Source organism: Falco naumanni, chromosome W (genome assembly GCF_017639655.2).
Source record: "Falco naumanni isolate bFalNau1 chromosome W, bFalNau1.pat, whole genome shotgun sequence".
Classification (NCBI taxonomy): domain Eukaryota; kingdom Metazoa; phylum Chordata; class Aves; order Falconiformes; family Falconidae; genus Falco; species Falco naumanni.
The window spans coordinates 13,501,404-13,529,120 of NC_054079.1; positions in this window are offsets into that span (position 1 = coordinate 13,501,404).

A 27,717-nucleotide genomic window follows, 5' to 3' on the forward strand; every position below is an offset into this window, starting at 1 on the left:
TATCATGACCCTTGCTGGAGTAAACTGGGCTTACTATTCTTACTAAATCTTTTAAGTAATAAAAAGTGATCTCAGATTTATCTGGAAAACATGGAGAACTCCTTTTCTTGAGGATCAGTGAAGTGTGAAACTCTATAAAACTGTGTTTTGAGATACTTGTGTCCTTTTGTATGTGTGACGAATGTGTTATTTGGAATGAAGCAGGAACTGAGAAGACAATTAAGACCTGATAATAGTTACATATATTATAACCACTAACAGGACATTTAAGGATCTATATTGCTGGTTTTGTTTCCATGTAGAAAAGTTAAGCTGAGATTTGTTTTATGTTGTCTCTTTGAAACTTAGATCCATCAAGATTTTCATTGATTTCATTTTCTTTGCACTTGACCACCATTAGCTGTATTGATAGAACAGCTGTGTATAGCTCCAAATAACTCCTGCAATAAAGCAAAAGAAGAAATACATTTTGCTCCATCTGAAGGTTCTCTCCCCCGTTATGTTTCTCAAAAGGTAAATCCAGCTTCTATAAGGTGATCTTGGTGTCTATTCCAAATATCAGGCGGAGAATGAGCAGCGGCTGGAATAAAAGAAGAGGTGGCTTAGTGAGAGAGATAATACACTGCTTCATTCCTGAATAAAACAGATCAAACAGGAGAAGATTCATTCTTGCTTGTGAATACAGGCACTGGACTCATTTCATTTAAGTTAAGGATTGTCGTTTCCAAATTTATTCAGGGTTTGCCTGCACCTGAATGTAAGGTGGGAACTGGAGGCACAGCAGGGAGGCTGGTGGGCACGATGCAGGTGTAGCAATCACATTTCCCAGCTTCACAAGAGCAGCTCAGGTCTGGAAGCACCGGTATAGTTATAACACAGATAGGACCTGGATCCAGGTTAATGAAGACTGTGTGGATTTACTGGTTCGAGGCTCACTAAATCATAATATCCACATTGTGTTGTATTTTATTGTGTGGACATGTACTACACAAACTCCACCTGATATACAGGCAGTCAGCTGAGGTGTCATGATTTCCATAATGAAGACACAAGAAAAGTAGCTCAGATGCTTTCCTGGAAAATTATTTGTCTTATCAGCAAGGCATAGGTTGCAATATATGTAAACCCAGTCCTTGGGAAAGCAATCCATTTCTTGGGATGTTGTAGGATGTGGTTATTAGTGGGGGAAGGTTCTTGGCTCTAAATCTCATGTCAAGTTCTCCTGGGTAGGTTAGATGTTTATGAGGACACCCTTTTTATGTATTTGGTGATAGGAAAATCCTGAGTACATAACTCTAAGGCATAAGCAGCAGAATGCTGGGAATGTAATAATGGATTTCACACTGAAGCAATGCCTGAACACCTTTAAGAAACACACTTAAATGACTTCAGAAATGTGTAACTTGCTTTCCATGAAATATGTACTCCTAACTCATAGACACACATCTGTAGGTGCTAAAACGTGTGAATTGAGTTTCTGTGAACTCCTGAGAATAGTGTATCTTTTGCTCAAATTGATGATAGATCTTGGCCAGCCTTTGGTAAATAAGCCATTTAGGATCCTAAGCATGGGTTTAGAAGACTACTTTTAAGCGTCCATTAAAACAAACAAAACCCCAGAACTATTAGTCAAAATTCTTTAGGATTCTAATTGTTGCCTGTGTCTTTCTGAACTCCCACATACCTCCAAATTTCACAAAATAACACAAATTCAGAACAAATTTTAGCATGTCTGACATTTTGTATAGACCATACATTGCTAGCTTACTATTCATATGCTCTTTCCTTTTTTTAATAAGGGTTCAGTTGTTAAATTAATAAAAAATATTTCACCACATGACTTAAATCAATGCTACATAATGTGAAGTGCAGATTGTTGCAATGAATTTTTCATATGAAAAGCCTAAATGGAAAAAAAAAATAACCGACAAAGCAGCATCCAATTACTTATTCTAATAATTATAAGATTGACTTGGATGCATGATTGATTTGTGACTTGTCCACACACACAAAATCTTTAAATCATAATGCAAACAACCAGGTACTCAGATTCTATATGACTGTATAGATTAAATACAGAGATGAACAAAGAGAATATGGAAAAAAAAAGTTATGTGTCAAATACTTCAACAAACTCTGTTGCTCTCTGTGTGTCATTTATGGATAACGACAATCTGAATGATTTTTTCCTCTCAAAATATTCTGGTCGGTGTGATTATGCAATTTGTGAAGAAACATCTAGAAAAGAGCAAAACCAGGTATGTTTCAGCTACACTGCCAAATGCATTATATTTTCTTTTCCTCAAGGAAATGCAATAATATAGGTATCACACTTAGCACGAAACTGATCATGCTAATGAGATGATGTCATTTTGTTATAAGATCATTATTCCAAGGACTATGTTAATTCATGCAATAAGCCTCCTGTGAACAGTGTGTGGTGGCCGCCCTCTTGGTTGGTACAGCAGCGATTTAACCAGGGACAGCCAAAGCTAAACACCTGATTTGTTACTTTGTGACCTGGAGTTATACTGCTGGGGATATAACAAGAAAAGTTTTATGTAGGTCACCAGAGACTGGGGTCTGTAACTAGAATTGGATGAACACTTGGTTTATCCATCTAGTAAGGACTTCTAATATTTTGAAAGAGAAATTTACATCAAGCAATCAAGCACCAAGAAAACTTAAAACCTAAAAAAGTAAAAGAAAAAAAAAAAGTGGAAAAAAAATCAACTGAAACAGCTTTTCTGACAGATTTTTTTTTAAATAACTTTTTTGCCTCTTTTTACATTTAACAAATGATAAATGCATACTTACTCCTAAACAAATGAATATGCTTAAGGAATATGTTTAAATGAAAATACTGTAGGCTTCATCTTAGAAAATATGGTGAAATATGTTTTTCTTGCAATTTCAGTTCCATTTACTCCAGCATGCCCTGGGAAAAAGTCTCAAGAAAGCAAGAAACTGATTTCTTCTGAAAAGAATCATAAATTGTAATTAAAGAAAACAATTCTTTAAATATAACCTGACTTGCTCTATCTGTAAAACACACTCTTCAGTGAATTACTCATCTAACAATAATTTGGTGCTGAAAAATTAATTAGATATTTTCTGAATCTCAGTTTGAGTAGAGCAATCATGCAGGTAATCAATATTTGTTTCTTCTCTCTAATCAATCTGTGCCCTGAGTACTTTGGTAGATATTATAGACAGGAAACTCTTCCCCTTAAAATCTTAACAGGAGGACAAAAGAATTATGATGAGAAACTACATATGGTTGTTGCAGGATATTTTGCTCAGATATGATTCCTACTTTAGCAATTAAAAAAAAAAAAGCAGGATGCTTGCATGCCCATCAGTGTTTGGGATACAATAGAACTACTATATATCCAAAACAAAGTGAATAAGGATTAAACAGGACCTTAGTCTTTATATTCAGCTATTAAAATGCCAAGCCTATAGAACATACAGTATGATTTGCTATTACTACTGAATAGTAATTTCTTCCAACACTTAAACAGTGCATTTCTCCCTAGCTATTGGAGCAGAATTTTATTAAAAAGGGGAAGGAAAAAAAAGCCAAATACCTTCTTCACCTCCCCATGTCCTCATTAGTGGTTAATGGGATTCATTCCATTGTGCCAATGTGTTAACTTTGCACTTTTCTTTCACAGTTTCCTGTGCTATTTTGTATTTTCAGGTTGAGGTGGATAGCAAAACCATTCAGTTTCAGAGGCAAAGAGAATGTACTGTCTTGGATAATCTCAGTGTTTTGACAGGCTGGCCCTTTGGGCTTAGGAGTGGAGGACATTAGCAGGGGAAAAAGACAAAACCAAAACCAAACAAAACCCACCCCACCAATAACTTGAAGTGATATTGTGCGGTGCCACCACCTCAGCTTCTCACTTTGGCATAGATCGTGCCATTGAAAAAGAGTGCTGAGCCAGGCTTGGCACAGCTGATCTGCTGTCCCAGAGGCAAACCTGCCTCTTCTTCCTCTCTACACAGGGCTGTTATCCTGCTGATCACCTGCAATTTTTCCATGCACCACCAGCCTGCAAACAGGAACAAGCACCTTCATAACACTGCTGAATAAGTTGGCATGTGAAAGCAGATATACAATTTTATATACTTAACTTTGTGCTTAGTTACCTAAAGCTGCAACTAACTGAAATGCCAAATTTAAGAGTATAATTATCCTTAGCCAGTGAAGAGAGAAAAATTCTTCCAGGAGGTTATCATCCTGCAAACCATCAGCACAGGTTATAGGATGCACTGGAAAACCCTTGGAAGTTCCTATCATTCTTAAAGCTAAAGGGAGTCACTACAACTAGTCAAGCTTAAATTTCTAACTCTGAGGGAACTATTTAGCTGAGTTAAGTTAATGCCTTGAATTCTACATTAACAAGAAAATCATATAAAGCTCTACAAACTGGAGGTTTGTATTATGATATTAATAAAATACTACAAAAAAACAATTAACAGGGTAACTGACTGCAAAAGATCATGACCCCTGGTAAACACACAACTATCAGAGGACATGGGTGGAAAGGCAGAGAATTTCATGTTCCATAGTATGGGAGCAAAGGCAGCTTACTTTGCTATTAGGAGACAATTAGCCATGCCTAGAGATTATCAGTAGGAAGCAAAATAAAATTAAAAAGTAAAAACAAGAAGTCAGACAAAGGCTTTGCAAACTGAAAGAGCTTGAGAATCCTGTCTAATGAAAAAAACCTCCTGTGAAGCTTAAACTTGCATGGAATCAGGTCTGAGTTGCATATGGAACATTAGTTTAGTTCTCTCTGATGGCTAAATACATAAATATATATATAAAAATATAATGTAAGTATGTATGCATATATTTTCAAAAAAACTTTGTATATTGTGTGAAAATTATCTGTGGAAAATGTTTGATATCTATTGATGGATAAATATATTCAGAGGGACTGCAAAAGTTTCACAGCATATTTGTTGACAAAGGGACTATGCTCAATCACCGCAAATAAGAACCTATGTGAGAACCTCAACAACAATAAAAGAACCACAATATAAGGACAAACTAACAAACCTAAACCAACAAAAACATGCCTCTCACTTGAAGCAAAATGGCATATTTATGAGCTAGCAGACGTAATGGATTTTACAAATATTAGTCCGCAATTTTTTTTTAATGCATTATTCTCAATGATTTTCTTCTCTAAGTTTTTGTTTATGAATTTTTGCTCCACTCATCCTTCCCAGCTTCCATTCTATCTATTTAATTATGACTTTTTGTTTCTTGATTCCAAACACAACAAAAACACACAATAGTATTTCCCACTTGGCTCAAATTAGAGTGAACCAAGGCTTGGAAGTGTAGAGGTATACCTGTGTGGGTAGAGACTTTCAAGTTATATTTAATAGACTGAATCCTGAATTTTCAGCTGACAAGCAACAATGCTGATTTACATCACCTGAGACTCTAGCCCCAAAGCTGCCCCAAAGCTGCCCAAAGCTGAAGAATGAGCAACCTTTTAAACTTTTGCACACTTACCCAAATTAAATATGTTATCATAAATTCAAGGCCTTCCAACGTCAAATACATGTGATTATCTCTGAAAGCATATCACACTCCAGAGGACATCTGGAACCCCATTAGTATGTTATCAATAAACAGGATTTTATTCCCTGCTATGAAAAAATGTTTAGTGACCCTTGATGTGGAAGACAGAAATCAAGGGCTTCTGAATGAAGACAATTAAACTGATTTTAGGAACAGCTTGATATCTCTTTGGACTAAAGAGAGGATGAACCAGGAAGAGGATAACAAGTGTACATGAATCCAGTTCCTACAACAGCTGGGGCAATCATAGCTCATAATAAATAATACAGATGTCTAAGTCAGGAGGATGTGTTACCCAACAACTAAAAAGTCCAAGGTAAAAGGAGACAGAAAAATCAGTTTAATGAAAAAAAAGTCTTTATCATTCCATTTAAAATGGCCATTTTCAGGGTATAGCACTCTTTAACAACAACAACAGGAAAACCCACCACACACCCCAAAAAACCAGAAAACATCACCACAAAAAGAAAAAAACAAATAAAACACAAGCAAACAAAAAAAACCCAACATGGGCATAGCTCCTTTAAGACACTGTAGAAAAGGTAATTGGCAAACACAGAGTCAGAGGGGAAGCAGCTTCAAGCAAAAGTTATTATTTTTCCTCTCTGTGGGTTTAGGCCTAGATTGGATTGTGCTGTGTTTGAAGTTTTGCGTTAGAGGGTATTGGACATGTGCTGTTACTCTTTGTCATTAAGGTTAGTTTTTATTGCTAGAGTGCAAACCTGCTCTCTCTGTTCTGCAGGCTTTTTATATCTACATAGTCCTTTGGTTTCATCATTTTGCTTTCATCAGGAAGGTATTCAAAATGCTATCTGAGCAATGCATATTTATATGCTGAAAGTATATTGTCATACAATGTCAGTTTAGAAGTGACCATCCCAGCCACCACTGGCAAAACAAAATGCACTTCTTTCTTGAATGAAGTTTAATAATTTCCATCATGAATTTAGGACAGGAAGTAGAATGCTGAGGGTATGAAAATGTTCTCTGCCATACCACAGAGCATGCACAGGGCCCTATTTTCACACAAGCTTTGATAGTTTCTCTTCAAGAAAGCCAGCATAGCAGACATTAGAAATCAGCTTTTATTCACAAATACAGCCAGGTTTTGTTCATAAGATCTCTTTCTGCTGGACTTTTACATTACATTGGTTTTGAGCTCTTGAAAAATAAAAGTTAGCTTAAGCATGGTCTCAGTGCAGCTCCTAGAAGAAAATTAACATCACTCAAGCCATCAACACAATTGTCATTAATTGGATCCCTTGCCATAGTTCTGAAATGTAAGGGTCATAAAGATCAGGAGCCTCTTGGAAAATTTATAATCTGGGGGAAAAAAGACCTTCTCTACTGCAGTCCAAAAACTTTTTGGTTTTCTTTTCCTTTTAAACAATGAAGTTATTAAAAAATAATTAGATATTGTCTGGGGGCTTGTTTAGTTGCATGGTTTTTAAAGAGTAAGAAAAAGGGGTTAGATTAGAAAAAGAGACAAGATTTACCATATAAGCAGTACTATCTGATCACCTGCTCTCCCAGGTGGTTACAGAAGCTCATTTTTGACTCAACACTGTAAGATGCTGAGGCATTCCTGAGATGTATTAAACATTATTATTGTTGTTGTTATTATTATTATTGTTGTTGTTATTATTATTATTTAGTAATGGTATTGTCACATCATCATAATCATTATTATTATTTTGTCTTACATAAAGTTTCATGTGCTTTACCAAAGGTAAGCTTAGCCTCTACCATTTGGAACATACATGGCAAATACAAAACCAGAAGACAACTGAATATATAGCAAGGTGACATGTCTTGTCAAAGTTGACACATCAGATCATTACAGAAGTGGGAAAACAATGCCATTTCCTCAAGTTCCCAGTCCACTGTTCTAACCACTGAATCAAGTTGCCCACATTCATTTCTTCCTAGCCACATGCTGCAGAAGAAAAATAATAGCTGCAAAATGGGGGAAAGAGATAAAATAAACTGGTAGAAAAATATTTGCCTTTCACACTACTCACAAGGGGTTTGTTTTGTTGTTTTGTTTTGTGATGTTAACTGATTGACAGTATCCATTTAAGAGGTGGAATTTTATTGGGATAGCTTGAACAGCAACAGCTAAGACAAAAGGAAATGTGACACAAAAGAGTTATAAAAAGATTTATAGAAAAATAAAGGAGACTCTTTGTTTGGTTTGGTTTTATTTTTCTGCTAAGATTGCATGCCCTATTACTTCCACTTGTTACTAAGAAGAAGAAAAAAAAAGATAACTCATATCTAAAGAAACATCGATTTCAGTATATTTTCAATTCAAATAAACAGTGTACCTTCAACAATGAAATTCATAAAAGAAATAAAAATGGCAGGGTTTTTTTCTTCTTTACTTTCCTTCTTATATTTATATAACCACAATCACACAAACTATAATGCTATCTAAACAACTATACACATTAAGAAACAAACATAGATCAATAGCTGTAATTTGATGCGCATACGCTCTTCTCTGTGAAAACATCAATAGTACAAAAACTTCATGGGCATAGCTGGGAAAAATCTGTTCAGTAGATGGTGTTGGCAGAAGATTAAATAACCACATGTCAGAAAGAAGAAGGAGGAAAAAAAACAACAGTGAAACTGAGTGCGTACTGGAGATGTGCAAGTACTCTGAGCTAAACTGTTAGGATTAATAATAAGAAAATTATCTTTGTCTTCCAGTCATTCAATTACTTCATGAACAAATATTTTGGCTTGGATCTCTGATATTCAAATATATACTGTCTTTCCTATCTGCCAAATGACTGCTATTGAAAGACAAGAAAACAGAAAATGACTTGCACATTGGAAGACAGTATCTTGAGCTGCTATATGCTATTTCATAAACAGTGCTATAGATGACTATTCATCTCATCGTGATCCCTTACACTCTATTGGAGTCATGAGAGAGAGATGTAGCAAGTAATTATTTGGCCAGGAAGAAGACAGACATAACGTTTATTCAAAGAAGTTAACAGAAAATAGAACTGAGATGCTTGACTATATGCCATGCCCAGTATGTGCACGGTGACCTCGCCTTTTGAATCTCATAGATATACACTTAAGTATATACTTAAAAGCTCCTAAGATCTGATTTTCCATGTCTCAGCTATGCATTATTCATTAAGTTATTTCAATATGCTAATTGATTTATAAGACAAAATGAAGTCAGAAATTATCTTGAAGACCACAAGAAAGTCTTTAATACCCGTTAACCAAGTAACTATATTCTTTTGACCACTGTGCCTACTCCATAAAGCCTTTCTCATTGGTTTGTTTTACAACCCAGTTTTTCTTCTTTCTTCTTCAGATAGTCTTCTGGGTTTTGTTCTTCAGGTGATGGGAATTGTAGTTCTTTTTAATTTCAGTTGAAGTTTTTAGACATAACCACTTTGAAAACCAGTCCCATCACATATCTCACACACTAACTTGCTCTCACAAAAAAGAAAATACAAAGCAGCCTGGAATGCCACTTTGCATTGAAGAGACCATATGAGGGAAGTCCTTCAAACTGAGCTGATACTGTCAACAAAGGGAAATTTAAAAAAAAAAAAAGGAAAATTGTTTTGAAGTATGAAATATGCATCTCACAAAAAAATATTTCCATATTCCTCCTGCCTGATGGTTATATATGACAAATGGGTACTTCCACACATAAATTACCTTCCTAAAAGCTAGTTTGTACGTGCTTATGCACCCAGTGAGATTTCTGAATATACATATCTATCTTGCGTTTGCTACTACGCTGCCAATTCTGCATTTCATGATGATATAAGTAATGTGATCTTGCTGGTGGTGTTTAAATTTTTAAAGACTCATAGAGTGATTGGATTATATGCAAATTCAATTGTAACTAAACCAACCAACAAACAAAAAAAAAACATTGACAATATGTGTTCCAAGCTTATATGGTTAGGAAAAAGTACTTCAGATCCTGCATCTTAACAAAAAATATTTTTTAAAAGAGACTATTTTAACAGATTTTTTCTTGAAATTCTTTTACTGAGGCCTTTATAATTTTAGTAAGGTCTGATCTATGATATCTTAATGCCTACAGCTAGCAATATAGAAATTTGGAAATTAATTACTCGGTCCAGTTTAAGTTCCTTAGCTGAGGTGCTGAACTCCAGAGCTCAGTTATAGACTTTTTGAGATTGATGCTAAGATTTAAGTATCTGCACAGGGCTATTCATCCACCACAGATCTTGGTTACCCTTTGCAGTGCCCAAGGGGAATATTCGACTTGATAGAACTCAGCATTAATGCCATATTCCTGATATATACATCACAGTTAACATTTATTATATATTAGTTCAATTCAGTTCTACCTAAATTTTCATTTCCCAAGACTGTGGACCAGAGCAACCCAATTTTTAAACTTGTTTTTCTGTTCCCTGTATGTGTTGGCAATTTGCTCAATGTTCCAGCTGCCAAAGTGCTGAGATACATCTCTCTCACCTTTAGCTGATCAGTTCTCAATGACTTTATAAAGCCTTATGCAGTCTGAGTCTCAACCATCATGAATCTGACCACTGAAATCAATGAGGATATCCTCATTGATATTTCCCACAGGCAGGGTATTGGCCTTGCCTGTTTTGTGGGTTTCTCATATTTGGTCCAAGAAAGTCAAGTTTTACTGACTGACAAGGAGTGCTGCCGTGCTCTGTTCCCTTGTGATTTTACCCAAGGATGATACCTCAAGTGGATAGTTTACTTTAAAGGACAAAGGAATACCTGGTCTGAGTCAGTTGGTCCAGTTTTAAGCTATACACGAATTCCTTTCCGCTCTGAAAAGAATCACATAATCTTCAAATGCATGTAGATAGAAAACTAAGAGCAGTCATAATTTCAGCATTTATCAAGTGAGACTGTTCTTGTTCACGCTGACAGTCAAACTGCTTAGAGAATTCAGTATGAGAAAGGCAGTTCAGAAGATTCAAGGCTGCAACTACAATGCCAAAGGCATCCACGCAAACACAGAGCCGCTGGCCTTGGCTCCATTGGACATGGGGAAGCTTCTGGCAGCTTCTTACAGAAACCACCCCTGCAGCACCCCCACCCCACCCCCCACACCTGCTCCACCCAACAAAACCTTGCCATGCAAATCCAATACAAGAACTGTCTTAAATAATGAATGTGAAACTATTTTCCCCGATTTTTTTTTTTCTTCAAATCTCTTTGGTCCCAAGGGCAACACATTTTATACTCTGCAAAGGAATGTGACTCCAACATGAAGATAGTGAGTCATCCAAGAAAGTGTTACCCAGTTCACTGGTGCTAAATACATTTGATGCATTATGCATGGGGGCAGGGGGGAGTGGTAATTTAAGAGAAATTTACACTCTGCTATTTTATGTATTTATCTTTTCTTTTTTTTTTAAGCACTGTTCAGTAGATGTTACAATCTTTGCAACTGCTGCATCAAATGACGATTATACTAACATTAAGCTATAGATCACCTCCTTAAACAGTGGGAATTACATTTCTGTGGTGTTACACAGAGCTTTTAAAGTAGGCTGTTGCAATTATGCCACACAATTACCTAAATGGCCCTGATTCAGGAACGTATTAAACATGCTTAAAGTTAAATTAAAATGAAGATTGTACTTAAATACTTTCTTACATGAAGAAGGTATCCTAATTTTTTTCTTTATGTTAGGTAGGAAATTGCTGTGTTAAAACAACAGGTACTTTATTCAGGTATTCACTGTCATCTCCAGGAACACTGCACTGGAGCCCCAGACAGAAAGCATCCAGTTCAGTTAAACCCAAAGAGTTGTCACTATATTCCCATCTTTACAGCTTTTTCTCTCCCAGTCTGCGGTGTACCAGAGGGCACTTGCATGCTTGGCTGTGGGAAGTGGGGACAGTGGTCACAGTGTGATTTTCACACAGTAAAGCTTCTCAAAATGTCTCATCTCAACGTTAGACCAGACAGACACTGGCCAAAGATGAAGATTTATTCATTCTTTAACACTTCCCAGGAGAAATGTGTTAGGTTCCTTCCTCCTTTGGAGAGGATTCAAGCCCACATTTCTCACCCTTAAATAAAGTACTCTAATCACTATGGTGATGGCCATTTAATAAGGGGAGAGCATCGTTCTTATTCATCTGAACATTGAAAGAATTAAAATGTGTTGGACAGACAAGAGACAAAGAGGGACAGTCACAAAAGTTTCAAAACCACAAAATGCAATTCTTTTCCCAGTGAGTATGGCTCTTCTTTGGCTTCTCTTTCCTCTTGTAAAGATTATTTCATGTAGAAGTCACACACTGCCTAGAGCTTAAGTTTAACTTTCTTCCTGCAGGAAGCACTTCCACAAAGGATGAGGAAATGGCTGAGGTACTTAAAGATTTTTTGTCTCAGTCTTTAATAACAAGACCAGGTTCCTTCTGGGTACCCAGCCCCCTGAGCTGGAAGACAAGGATGAGATGAGGAGCAGAACGAAGTCCCGACAGTTCAGGAGGAAATAGTCAGTGACCTGCTGCTCCACTTAGAAACACACACAAGTCTATGGGGCCAGATGGGACCCACCATTGAGGGAGACAGCAGAGGAGCTGACCAAGCTGCTCCCATTATTTCTCAACAGTGCTGGCTAACCTTGGAGGTACCAGAAGGCTGGAGGTTAGTCAACATAATGCCTGTTGGAGAATGGCTGGATGAGAAGGGTCACAGATCATTAGAGCATTTGTACGAGCAGAGCCAAATCTAACCAGTGTGCTATCAAGACTAGGCCTCAGCTGAGGTTGCCAGCTGTGCTGATGGCTGCGGAGTTGCAGGGACACCATGGCCTTAACAGGCTTCACAAACAATTCTGAGGAGGAATGTGCAGTAAAGATAAAGAAATTATGTAAGCTAGCTAACCGCAAGTAGGAAGACTATGTAAATGACTAGGTAGTGATTCTAGCCAATCATAGACTGCTGAGTATGCATAATTGGATACACTGTATAAATAAGAGCAATTCAGGCTAATAAAGTGAATCATGCTTTATCACTCATACTGAGTCGGCTGCGTGTTATTCCCCGCCGCTCGCAGATGCCCATCTACAAGAAAGGCAGGAAGGAGTATCCAGGGAACTACAGGCCTGTCAGCCTGACATCGGTGCTGGGGAAGGCTATGGAGCAAATCATCCTGAGTGCCATCATGCCACATACAGGAGAAGTCAGGCATCAGGCCCAGCCAGCATGGGTTTATGAAGGGCAGGTCCTGCTTGATGAACCTGATCTTCTAAGACAAGATGACCTGCCTAGTGGATGAGGGAAAGGCTGTGGCTGTTGTCTACCTGGGCTTTAGTAAAGCCTTTGACACCATTTCCGACAGCATTCTCCTGGAGAAACTGGCTGCTTATGGCTTGGAAGAGTGTACTCTATACTGTGTAAAAAAACCTGACTGGGTGGGCAAGCCCAAAGAGTGGTACTGAATGGACTTAAAACCAGCTGGCAACTAGTCACACATGGTGTTCCTCAGTGCTCAGTGCTGGGGCCAATCCTTGTTTAATGTCTTTATTGACAATCTGGACAAGGGGATCGAGTGCACCCTCAGTCAGCTTGCAGGAACACCAAGATGGGGCAGGAGTGTTGATCTGCTGGAGGGGAGGAAGGCTCTGCAGAGGGATCTGGGCAGCCTGGACCGATGGGCCGAGGCCAGTTGTATGATGTTCAACAAGGATCAGTGCCAGGTCCTGCCCTTGTGTCACAACAACCCCTCACAGTGCTACAGGATTGGGGAAGGGTGGCTGGAAAGTTGTCTCGTGGGAAAGGATGTCAAAGTGTTGGTCAACAGCTGACTGAAGATGAGCCAGCCATGTGCCCAGCTGGCCCAGAAGGCCAACAACATCCTGGCTTGTATCCGAAGCTGTGTGACCAGCAGGACAAGGGAAGTGATCATCCCCTTGTACTGGGCACTGGTGAGGCCACACCTCAAATCCTGTATTCAGGTTTGGGCCCCTCACTTCAGGAGGGATGTAGCATGTCCAGAGAAGGACAACGAAGCTGGTAAAAGGTCTGGAGCACAAGTCTTATGAGGAGCGGCTGAGGGAACTGAGGTTGTTTATCTGGAGAAGAAGAGTCTGAGGGGGGATCTTACTGCTCTTTACAGCTACCTGAGAGGAGGTTGTAGGCAGGTGGGGGATGGTCTCTTCTGCCAAGTAGCAAGTGCTAGGACAAAAGGAAATGGCCTCAGGTTGTGTCAGAAGAACTTTAGATTGGATATTAGGAAAAATTTCTTCATGGAAAGGGTTGTCAAGCACTGGAACAGTCTGCTCAGGCAAATGGTTGAGTCACCATCCATGGAGGTGTTTAAAAAACACATAATGTGGCACTTAGGGACATGGTTTATTGATGGACTTGCAGTGTTAGGTTAACAGTTGGACTCAATAATGATAAAGGTGTTTTCCAACCTAAATATTTCTATGATTCTGTCATTCTTCCAACAGTGTTCTAACACTGATAGCATAAATTCATATTGAGTACCTCACTGGCATTTCATTCTCAGGTACTTGACTCCAGCTGGCTGTCTTGTGGAAGCCCTAACTAAATTGTAGAATCATAGAATCACAGAATGGTTTGGTTTGAAAGGGAGCTTAAAGATCACCTAGTTCCAAAACCCCTGCCATGGGCAGGGGCACCTTCCATAGACCAGGTTACTCAAAGCCCCATCCAACCTGGCCTTGAATGCTTCCAGGGATGGGGCATCCACAACTTCTCTTGACAATCTGTTTCAGTGTCTCACCGCACTTATATTAAAGAATTTCTTCCTAATATCTAATCTAAATCTGCTTTCTTTTGGTTTAAAACCATTACCACTTGTCCTGTTGCTACAGGCCCTACTAAAAAGTCTTTCCCATCTTTCTTATAGACCCCTTTTCAGTACTGAAGGGCTACTATAAGGTCTCCCTGGAGCCTTTTCTTCTTCAGGCTGAACAACCCCAACTCTTGCAGCCTGTCTTCAGAGGACAGGATCCTCTGATCATCTTTGTGGCCCTCCTCTGGGCTCATTCCAACAGGTTCATGTCCTCCTTATGTTGCGGGTTCCAGAGCTGGCCACAGTACTCCAGATGGGGTCTCACAAGAGTGGAGTAGAAAGGGAGCATCACCTCCCTCAGGCTGCTGGCCATGCTTCTTTTGATGCAGCCCAGGATTCAGTTGGTTTTCTGGGTTGCAAGCACACATTGCCAGGCCATGTTGAGTTCCTTGTCAACTAATACCCCCACATCTTTCTCCTCAGGGCTGCTTTTAAGCCATTCTCAACCAAGCATGTATTTATGCTTGGGATTGCCCTGGCCCATGTGCTGGACCTTGCACCTGGCCTTGTTGAACTTCATGAGGTTCACACAGTCCCACCTCTCAAGCCTCTCCAGGTCCTTGTGGATGGCATTCCTTCCCTCCAGCATGTTGGCAGCATCATACATCCTGGTGTCATCAGCAGACTTGCTGAGGGTGCACTCAATCTCACTGTCCATGTCGGCAACAAAACATTAAGCAGCACTCGTCCCAGTACGGTCCCCTGAAGAATGCCGCTCATCACTGGTCTCAACTTGGATATTGAGCTATTGACTGCAATTCTTTGAGTGTGACCATCCAGCCAATTCCTTATCCACTGACTGGTCCATCTATCAAATCTATGTCTCCAGTTTAGAGACAAAGATGCTTTGCACAAGTCCAGGTAGATGACATCAGTTGCTCTTCACTCATCCATCAACACTGTAATCCCATCATAGAAGGCCACCAAATCTGTCAGATATGATTTTCCCTTAGTGAAGCCATGTTGGCTGTCACTCATCACCTCCTTACTTTCCATCTACCTTAGCACAGTTTCCATGAGGATCTGCTCCATGATCTTGCCAGGCACAGAGGTGAGACTGACTGGCATGTATTTCCTCACCTCTTCCTTTTTTCACTTTTAAAAAATGGGGGTTATGCCTCCCCTTTTCCAGTCAGTAGGAACTTTACTAGGCTGCCATGACTCCTCAAATATGATGGATAGTGGCTTAACCGTTTTATCTGCCAGTTCCCTCAGGACATGCAGATACATCTCATCAAGTTCCATGGACTTGTACATCTTCAGATACCTTAGATGGTCTTGAACCTGACCTTCTCCTACAGCGGGCAGTTCTTTATTCTCCCAGTCCCTGCCTTCTGGCAATTGGGCAGTGTGGCTGGACCATTTGCTGGTGAAGACTGAGGCAAAATTTTCTGTAATAATAGAAGTTTCCATTTCTACCATTTCCTAATTGTAAGAATTTTTATTAAATGCAAATAGACATGTTCTTCCCTTCTTTTCTCTTCCCTTTTAATCTTCACTTACTTCTTTCCCCATTATATTTTGTCACTCAGAAAGAAATGTGTATCTTGACAAGTACTTGGTATATACCCCCGCTCCCCCAACTGAATGCATTTTCACATTAGAAAAAGTTTCCAGTGTTGTTCAAGTTCATTACTCTTAACCATTTGTGCAAAAGCTCCACAAGCTACATAAAAAAATTCTTTTACAAAGAAACATCCACATTTTTTGGTTTGTAATGAACTTGTAAGGTACATTGAATAGGTAAAGCACATTTTAGAAGGTATGTTGGAGGTTGGTGTATATGTTTGCTTACATATACAAAGGTGAAGGTGAGGCTATTCAGATGCTATTATTTTTCTTGTCTTTCAATTGCAATAACTGTTTTAAGTCAAAGCAGTTGGTCTGAAGTCAAATGGCTATGAGTCAATGGGAATTCAGGAACACTGAAGTGTTATCTCGACAAAGGTGACACTGTGGATATACATAGACCTGGTTCCTGGAAATAGTTCTAGGTCCTTGAATTTCTTGTTCATGACTAGCTTCATCAGTTCCAAATGAGCTGAACTCACATGCCCAAAATCAGACACAGCAAATGTAAGTTTAAACTCAGAGGTGGGGAAAAAATGTGAGCAAAAATAATGTGTGCAGTTGTTTTTTAAAATATATTTTGAGAGTACATGTTGATATTGAAGAGGCTATATTTACAGATGAGTTTATAGCCACTTGTGTGGTTTTCCTTTGAAACAGCAAAACACAATTAGTTGAAAACTATCCTGATGATAATCCTAACAGACTGATTATTCCTAACAAATGTGTTACAAGGAAACTTTTTTTCTCTAAATTATATTGTGGTTCTAAAAAGTCTTTGTAGTTCAGTTCTTTATGAATGTGTCCACAGTATAAACTCTGACATCTTTTGTGGAAAATGAGTGTCTTTGTTGCCACTTTTGATGGAAAAACTTGGGAGTGGATGGATGAAGTTAGGAAAGTGAACACACTGAATATGAAAGGTAGGGTTCAGGACCTTGCTCTGCTCTTCTGGATGCTCTTTCTAATCCAGAGTACTAATGAGAAAGTTTATTCTTCAGATATAATTACCTAATTTGCTGTGGAGTTAGTTACAAAACCAAGAGATAAACATATATTTATATTATACTTACCTCTGTGGGTATTGAAACTCTTTTCCCATAACTGTCACTGACCCAGGCACAGAGAAATTGTGCATTGCCACAGCATCCAGGGGTCAGATCCTGCTAACCTAAGTCTTTTCTGCAATCCATACTTTCCTAGAAGTTTTGTTGAAGACAAGGTCTTGATTTGACCCAGAATTGTAGAAAATAAGGTATAAAAAATCACACACCGTGTTCTGCTTTCCCCCCCTCTTTGTTCTCAGCTTCTCCCTCCATCCCATCAAACCTCCAAATGCCTCTTCACCTCAGTAAGATTTTGACATTTGGGAAAAACTTGCTTTTTTTTTTTTTTTTTTTTTTTTTTAAAAAAAAAGGGATATAACAGTTTGGCACAAGGGAGCTGCAGCTCTTCAGTTCCCATTAGAATTTCTGAAACGGCAATAGCTGAAAGGTTAGGGCAAAACCTATTAGAAAAGAAAAGTTGAGGTAAATCAGGTGAGCTCATCGAAGAAAATAGGGAAAGATTGGTTCCCTTTTGGGATTAAGTCTAATTAAGGTGAGCAAGCAGCTGTGCCTGTTTAGAATAACAATTGTTCTAGCATGTCACTTTTTTTCTGCTTAGTTGAAATGTATATAGTTTGGGAATGGTGGATGTAAGAAAATTAGAGCTCCTTTAGAATCTGTTGAAAGGACACTGCGCCTTCATTATTAGTTTTGCATCTGAATTTTCCTGGGGCTGTCCTCTCACTGTTATAGGTAATGGATTTTTCCCCAGATGTAATTGGATGAGTTTAATTTTTTCTTTCATTACCTGTCTAGAAGCCCTCTGCCCCTATTTCCCTTTGTGTTTTATTAGGACTGTAACCCCTATTTAAATAAAGGCTTTGATTGTGATTATATATGTTCAATCAGCAGTTCCTGATTGAATAGTTCTGGTCACACAACGCTCTTGCCTAGCATTTTTTACTAATTACATTTTAGCCATGGTTGTGTACTGTAGAACTTAAAACAGTGTTTGTTTTACACCTTTAAACTCTGTCTAAAAGTTTGTATCTCCCATGGGCCAAAGTACTTACAACAAACGTAGGCATTTTCTGATAGTATGGTACGTTAGCTGAGCTGTAGGTCATTCTACCAGGTTACAGTATTTGCCCACTAAAAATATGTAGCACTGATTGCATCGTCTTTGCATATATAAATGTAGTTGGCTACTTTTTTAAAGTCTTCTGTAGTTTTGCTTTTTAGAGCTTTCTTGTGGGTTTTGGTTTTTTTTGTTTGTTTGTTTCTTTGGTTGGGTCGTTTGGTTGGTTGTTTTTTTTCCAGTTTCAAAATGCATTTTTTTCCCCATTTGCATGTTTTAAAATTACTGTTACTGTGCAAAAACTTGAGTTTTCTGCTGCCAGAAATGACCATACAGGACCTGATTTGTTTCTTTTAAACATCTGATTTATTCTGATGTAATTCTGGTATTCTCACACCATAGAAGTTACACTAGGGTGAGCAAGGAATTCCATTTTAGGCTTCTAGGTTTTACAAAGCTCACTGGGAACAGAATGTCATCCTGTAAATCCTCTGCAGTGTCTTTAGCTCCTTTAATTAGTATAAAAGACCTAATGAAAATTTTTGATTACAGTTGTTAGACCCAATTAAGAAGTATAACTTTGACAATCTAAAGATCTCTTTCCAGCTTCATACATTAATGCATGAATTATATTGATTTCCATGGTGCTTAAAGTATCATGCCAGGTTAAAATTGCTTAAGTTAACAACACTCAGCTGAAAACTTTGGGGCCATTTATACTTCTTTAAAGAGAGTGCAAGATGGTTTGAACACATGACCAAATCAAAATAATAAGTGTTTGATACTATTTTACATTGCCCTTTCATACTTCTTAGGAAAAGTGATTATGCAGAGCTGCAAAGAATCCATACCTAGTCTGACACAACTTGAAGATGCTCCTTACACCATATCTCCAGGTCTATAGCCAAGTCTAAAGAATCTGGTGTAGGATTTAAGAGTGGAGAATGCACCAGAAAATCCCAGTTTTTCTGGTAACTGGGAAAGAGCCACATTAAGTCTAGATCTTTAACCTAAATTAAACAAACCTATCACCAGCTGTGGGATACAATCAGCCTCATACTAGCTTAAAGAATCTGCTTTTTCAGGGTATCATTAGTTAGAGATATTGAATGGAGACCTTATTATCTATGTATTTCCAGCATTATTTTGCTATCCGCAGATGCAATTCAAGAAGATCTATTTGGTATTTCAGCTTTGAAACATTTTCATCCATCATGTTATTACAAAATGACTAAACAGTGGGTGGTTATAAGAGATCACTATTGGAAGAAGCTCACAGATTGCTTTTATTACCATCCTATTGTGCATACAAACAGCTTGTATCTCTCCATACATATTTATATAACTTAGATGCTTTAGAATTCTTTTATCCTGAACAATTTCAACCCCACAGAAAAACTACTTCAAAACCAATAAACAACCTCAGTGTAAAATAATAATAATAGAACCCTGTAGTTATAAATAAATAAATAAATAAACAGATAAGTAAAATTAAGTTTCTCACTTAAGAATGCATTAGTTACTCCATTTCTTTGGAGAATTTTCATCAGTCATAGCATGATGGATTCAAAGTTGCCAAAATTCTTAATTTCAGAGCTCAAAAGACAAAGCATCAAGGATTTTATAGACAAAACAAATGCTGACTCTAAAAACAGGAGAATCAGAAGTTAGGAGAACATAGTGAAACATGGCATTAAATCATCAATGTGCGACATTGCCAAGAAATTAGTCTTAAAAATTCTTATGCCCAATTTACCAGTTTGGTTTTCTCCACCCATTTTGCTCCTTGGTTGTCTTTACTGCATATTTAGTCTCTCCAATTCTCACTAAACCAATTGTTCTTTTTGGTGATAATTCTCAGGTCTGGTCTTTAGGAATAATATAAACACAAACTAGTTCCTAACAGCCCAGGAGAAAACTTTTTTCCTTGGTGTAGATCGCAAAGGCAATACGGAGCTGAACATTCATTACCAAAGAACACAGCAAGGGAAGGAAGTGATATAAAGTCAGATAAATTGCAAAAAGAAGGCAGAGGTGACCTCAGAACAACCAGCTCTGAGCCAAATTCTGGTTTCATACCTTCCAGGGCAAGATATGTCTGCTACCAGTTTGTACAGCGCATTTATGAAAGCTTCATTGTTTCTGAAAGCAGAATATCTAAATATGGTATTTAAGAGAATTATTTCATTAAATAGAAATTTTATTAGTGATTCCTATGGAGCATAATGATATTAATAAAAAGAGGTTTTGAAAATTTCAGCAAGAAACTCTGATACTACAGATTTCTTACTGGCCTCTCTCCTTTTGAAAGTATTTCCATAGTTTTAATATTGATATAAAGTAAGAAATATTGGTGTCTTTTATATCCAATATACATATTTCAGGCATTCATACTTTATTTTCATTCAAAAATACTGAAAATAACCAATGAATTTTTACATTATATTTGTACTGCAAACAGCTCTGTGGACATCTAAATAAAAGCTGTAAAGAAGTTACATCAAACAAGCAAGTAATGAATATTTAATTTTATTTTATTGAGGATGAATTTTCACAATTCTTTTTTTTCTGTTCTCACACTGAAAACAGCATCTGCTAGTAAGTATGAACTTCAGTTAAAAGTAAAGTATTAAAAGTATCAAAAAATGAAAGACAAATGGTTTTTACAGAGGAATTGAAACTAAAATGCATATCTTTTTTCATATTGCTGTTTTTTTTCCAAATCAAAAGAATAACAGTTAGGTTTTTTTTCTTTTCTTTTCTTTTCTTTTCTTTTCTTTTCTTTTCTTTTCTTTTCTTTTCTTTTATTTTATTTTATTTTATTTTATTTTATTTTATTTTATTTTATTTTATTTTATTTTATTTTCTCAGCTATTCTTTTCTCAGCTATTCTTTTCCTATTGTGTTTTTGAGGAATTGCTTCCCAGAAGTTCCAGATCTCACATGGCAGAGACAGTAATATTTTATTATTACCTTTTGAAGCATATTCTAAACACTACTTTTAGCTATTTGGTTGGTTACAACTCTTGGTAGCTACTAATGGGATTGATACAGTATTTTCAGTGCAAAAGGATTCCAGACTTCAGTGCTAAATGCAAATGGGTCTGTTTTGTGAAAGGTATTAACAAATTTACTCGTTACCAAGTTCTCCATGGAATTATAGCCACCAATGGATAGCTAAAATTAGGGCAGTTATCTAACCTAAGTCTATAACATTTTATACTATAAGGAAATTATCCTGCATCCTCCTATAAGCCTTTTGGGGGAAATTTAACTGTAGAAGACTATAATTACTAGGGATATGCAAATAATATTCATTCAAATAGCAAGAAATTTCTGTGATTATTTTGTGATCTCTTATGACAAACAGTCATGAGTTCTTGTTTTGCTGACATTAACACTTCCAAAAATGAAAATGTATTGTATATTTGTTAGATTAGCATGTTATTTTTCTATTCTTCACTAAGCAACTTATGCAAGTAGTCAGGCTTCATATCCAAGTTCTCAAGTGCTCAGTAAAGTCATATCACTTTTACATTATTTTTAGGTTAAAACTTTGGTAATACAGATGCTTTGTGATCTTCTACAATATTTTGCAGGGGTACTGGTAGTGGACATTGCTACAGTTTCTGATATAAAAAGAAAGGATATCTATTTCTCGTTGATAATGTTCACCCAAGGGATATGGGCATATAAATATATTTTGTTTCATCCTTTGGGAGGACATCTGCTAGCAGATATAGATGCCTAAATTTAAGTAAAGTATATTATAGGAGAAATCAGTGTCTAAGCACCCATTATAGTCAATGGACATCTAGTCAATGCAGATTAGAAAGATATTTAGCTGGAAAATGCAGAGGCTTGACTTAGGTGCCTTTATAGTTAACCATGTCTATTTGAGAGGCTGTTGCATTTTTTCTGCAGATGTTGCTCCAATTTGCCTTAGGTATCATGTGGGTGTCATTTTCCAGGTCAACACTGATATCTTTGGCTTTGGACACCTAAGTAGGAGCAACTAAATTCAGTGCCATGACCTGACCTGAGTGCCTTTTTGTCCTCCCCTAATACTGAAGAAAATGCAGGAAGAAAATGCAGGATATTGCAATGTGGGCAGGAGTCTGACAGTCAGATGAGTACAATCAAATTAAACTGTTTTCTTTCTTGTTTTTCTTGTTTTTGTTTTTTCCCCAGGCATCCATGCTGAATCTTTAGTAACTGAATACCCATTTAAGAAAAAAAAAGAAAAGAAAAGAAAAGAAAAGAAAAGAAATTTTGAGTATACTTCAAATTGAGAGAAATTAACCTGACTAGTAACACACTCTGAGTTGACTTAAGTAATGGATAACTGGACATTCTAATTTATACTGTTTCTATTAAAAAATGAGCAGTATGCAAAAAATAATTCAGTATTCAGGGACGTAAAAGGAAAGAAACAAAAGTGAGATGGGTGCAGCACTATGGTTAGAGATCTCAGTGAAAGAAGGTGAAACTGCTAGATGTCTGTTTTGCATGAAGTTGGCCAACTTTACATTAATTTGAAATTTCCAAGTCTTTAATAACTAATATTTAAAACCTTTAGTTTTAATAAAAGCTAAAGTCCAAATGCTTTATCCCTGGATAATCAAATCCAATGCGCATTTTGCTCCTGACTGCATTATGCAGAGAATCCAGCTCACAGCAGATAAAACTCAGCTAACTTCCACTCATGACTTACAATGTCTTTGGCAAGAGCTTATCACTAGAACAATGGTGGTGCCATGTGACATCAGGAATAGCTCTGAGACTCTTTTAAGGAGTATCTCTTTAATTTGTGAAGACCAAAGCAGAGACAGTGCTCAATTTGCTAGTATATGCTGTCTGTGTAATTTACTTCATGAGGTTAATAATCAGCAAGGGCAGTATATTTACACTGAAATAAAAGTAGCTAACATTTCATTCATATATTTCATTACTGCTTTGAGATGGGGATATGCTGTAAATCATCATCTACTTCATAGATGACATAAAAGATTAATTTGGTTTATATTATCTTTGTATTGACTGCCAGACGTATCACAGATGATGCTTATGAACTTGGCCCTTCGTGGAAAGCCTTCAAAGGAGTGAAAATGCAACACATGGCCATGAATTCCAGCTAGCAAAAGTGGTAGGCATGTCCTTGGAGTTGAACAAACATCTGGGGAATACTTTTATTTCAATACATCATCCTAACCTCAGTCTGTGGAAAACGCAGTGCATCCTCTGGAGGAAAGTCAGCATCTGTATCTGTGATTTATAGGTGAGATACAGTAGAAGCTTACATAGTTGCGACTGCCATGGTAAGAAGGGGAAGAGTATTGTACAGGCACATGACCATTACTGTATCACAGTGCTGGGATGTCCTGTTGTAACTGCCAGCTGATGAGGAAAGATGGAGAACAAATAGTTCCGAAGTCCCTCTTTACTCACAGTAAATTGATGTCGGTGGTGCACACACATTAATTGAAGGTAATACCAAAGTTAGTAATTTAGCTTGCATCTCTTGAATACTAGGTATGGGTTTTTTACCAAAGTACATTCTTCCTCCAAAAACTGCATTTCTGAGCAGCTTTGACTCTCAATTGCTGTGCATTGCACACTAATGCTGAGACTCTATCAGTACATATAAAGCCAAAGTATTTTCAAATTCTCAAAATTTGGATGAATGTCATTTGTTGGATTCTTTAGTGAAAGTTTTCTGAACAGGATTTTTCAAGAGGGAAGGAAATCTAAAATAAGTAATTCTGCATTTCTGTGCTAGCTGTAACACACCACCTGAAAGTCTGATCCTGCAGAGTGCTGGTTTCCCTTTCACAATATTCACCCCAGAAAACAACACGATTTTTCAGCTAAGGCAGTAGTCCTGTACCTAATGAGAGAGTTTTCTCTTGCCTTCAGCATCCCTGGAAATTGAAAGATCACAGAGTTTAGTAGGATAGGAATGTTGGGCTCAACTTCCAGTTCTTTCTTTCTGCAGACATTATCTCTGAAGGGCGATGTTCTTTTGAGATGGTAAAGGGATTACTCCACTAATGCATATAATCAGCTTATATTTAGGAACAACACTGGAAGTGACTTGGAAAGAAGGGAATTCTGTTACCTTACTAATTGAATCGGAATGTCTTATTAGTATCCTCACTCAGTAATCTGATATGAAAGTCACTAATATGATACCTCTGTAACATTGTGTTAGCAACAACATATTCTGATATGATATGAATGCTAAAGCAATACAAAGGAATGTTGCTAATGTGCTAATTGGATAAGATATCACTAATGAGATATGAGAGACTCCACTAAAAAAATTCCTATTACTTTTTGAAGATAGCATTAACCTTGCTCACCAGGGATATTGCATAATGTCCTTTTGTTCTTTCTCAGACATTTAGGGTTCTCTCCATCCACATTTCAGGTTTGTAGGCATTGTGATTTTATTGACATAGTATTTGGCCTCAATAAGAGAATAAATAAGTGCAGTGTAATCTGTGTAGACTCAAGACAATGTAGTTACTTAGCATGGGGATAATATGCATAATTAGGCAACTCTTTCATAGAATTATAGAATCATTTAGGTTGGAAAAAACCTTTAAGATCATCAAGTCCAACCATTAACCCAGCACTGCCAAGTCCACCACTAAACCATGTCCCTAAACACCACATCTACATGTCTTTTAAATCCCTCCAGGGATGGTGAGTCAACCACTTCTCTGGGCAGCCTGTTCCAGTGCTTGACGACCCTTTCGATGAAAAAAAAAAATTCCTAACATCTGATCTAACCCTGCCTGGCACAACTTGAGGCCATTTCCTCTTGTCCTATCGCTTGCTACTTGAGAGAGATCTACCCCCACCCACCTATAGCCTCCTTTCAGGTAGCTGTCAAGAGCGATAAGGTCTCCCCTTAGCCTCCTTTTCTCCCAGGTCCCTCAGCCACTCCTCATAAGACATTCTCGCTTCAACTTATCTCCAATAGTGTTGCAAAAATTAAGACTTAAGGGTCACAACATCCAGGGGAAACAGTAATGTAATTCCTCACATTACACAGGAAGAAACTGAGGCTCAGAAAAGTAAGCTTACCATCACATAACTGGATGTGAGTGGACAGAACTGTAGAATTCCTGTAGACAGAGGTCTATTTTGTTAATGACATTTTTCTTCTCCTGATGTAAATTTTCTTTTTTACCTTTTCTATTTCATTTTCATTGCTTGGTATGATCTCAAGCAGGGATTAAAAGAATGATGGTGATATGAAGGTATTGGACTGGAGCTGCAGAGGTTATCCTTTGCTCCCCCATCTATGAGACACCAAATGGAAAAAAGACATGCATAGATTCCGTTGTAAAGTTTTTAAGCTCATTTGCCTGAAAATGTTGCACTCCCAATGTTTAGGCTGCACTTCAGCTGATATAAATCAGGGCAGCTCTGACCTCAGTGAAGTTATGACCTCTGTGCTACGTAATAACCTATGCATTTGAGAAAGATATTCATATTTTCCTGTTAGTGGAGGGAGGGAAACATGAACCTGGTAATGTCCGTTTGCAAATTCCACTGTCTTAGGTCAGAAATGGGAAACCTGTATCATATGTACTAGAACTGTCATGAAGCACTGATGATGTGTCGTACACCCAAAACACCATGCCGGTTTGTCTTTGGTGTCACAGTCCTATGTGCCAGTCTGATAAACAGACACACTGTTGTGAGAAATGGTTAAAAAGTACTAATGGGAAGTGAGGAAGACTTTGACTTAGTGTTAGCCTAACCACTTGAAAATGCTTTAGTGTTTTCTATACAGGTCTCACTAGCAAGCCTATTTTATATAAATGGATGTGGCAACAACAACAACAAAACCAACCCAGTACCCTTTATGGATTCAAACCATTAGATTTTAAAATTAATTTTTGGCTATAGAAATACAACCAATGTTGTGGAAAGATCAAGCTATTTGGTGTTCTTCCATTTATTTATCCCTAACTGGGTCAGAGTGTAATCTAAGAAAACAAATGCTAAAAAAGCTGAGTTAAAGGCTGCGTTGAACTTTCCTAGTTAACATTATTTAAGGTAAGAAGGTATTATAAAGACCAAAGTGTAGCTTGGTATATCAATGAGATCTCAGGTTGTCTCACATTAATCCTGTATTTGTCCCTCCTCATGCATTTCTGAGAAATAGCTATCTGCCCATTGAGTTTGCTGCCCTACTTCTCACGTTTGTTTATTTTGGTCTGTTTAAGAGATAACATCACAACCCTATCCAAAAGAAGATCTGTGCTCTTCACTGCTGTTCCTAACTGTCTGGCAGTGTCCTCACATCATTATTTAGGTTATGTCAGTGTCATGTCAGCTGATAGGCAGACTGAAATTTACTGCAAAGAATTTTTAACTTACTGTCACACCATACTTTTGGCAAAATAACCAGGGAATCCATTTGTGAATGAGCATTTCCCTAAACTCCATTGCAAACTGGAGCTCTTTAAAGACATCTATTTCTGTTTGGCTAGATAATGATCATCCTCACTTACCACAGGAGGACTGCTTCATTAGGTGCTAACAATTTCAGTTCCTGTTAGGGAGCTAAATACAGCATATGTAACCCCACACTATTTTCCCTCTCCTTATTTTTATATTTTCACTGCCTTAATTTTCTTCTTGAATGAGTCTATACATTGTCCTATACCACCAGAGAAAACAAAATGAAAAAACAACCCTCCACAACAGCCTTTTCCTCTACACAGGCTTTTTAATTGTATAAAACTGGATCTTAAGAGAAGCAAAAAAATATTTTGTGCTCTGGTCCTGAATATATAATTTCTTTCCAAGAATGCAATAAATTAATGACTCAAACTATCAGTTATGGCAGAGAAAAAGAATAAGCATGGTTCAAAATAAATGCCAAATATTTTGTTGGGTTGAAGGAAGATCCTGTAATGCATATGTTTTCCCTGAGATGGGGGGGTAACTTAAGTAGGCCTGAGATGCATATGCTTCAGTAAAAATTATGAAGGTAGCACCTATATATGTATAAAAAAAAGTGTTAAAGTCAATACTTCTAAACATGTTTATTAGGGGGAAGATCCAGTAGAGGAATTTACATCATGCATCACTGGGATATATATATATTTATAATGTTACATTAATTAAAATATGTGAAGAAAACATTGACTTCTTGGACTGAAAAGTCCTTAGCTTAAAAGCTTTTTTAAAATTCCCTTTTCAATACATGTAATAGCTATTGTAAGCAGAAATGTCTAGGAAAGGGTATGATGTGTGTGAGGAAGGTGTTTAGGTGTTTTTGTTTGTTCGTTTCTCCGTCTTTGTTAACAATGTACTATGTAGGATCATATTTTCGTACTTAGAGTTCAAGCAACATGATTTTCTTAACAGTTACGTCTTTTTTAGTGCCTGGAAGCTTGTAGGTGGAATATTTCCTTCCAAGAACAGTGTGTTACTACATGAATTAGAACAGGAACAAGAGACAGGGAACATAACCTTTCTTTTTTTTCTTCTTGGCTCCCTTTTTTGTCCCATTTTGGCAAAGTTATGTAGTTATTTTGTGGTTTAGATTATCTGCAA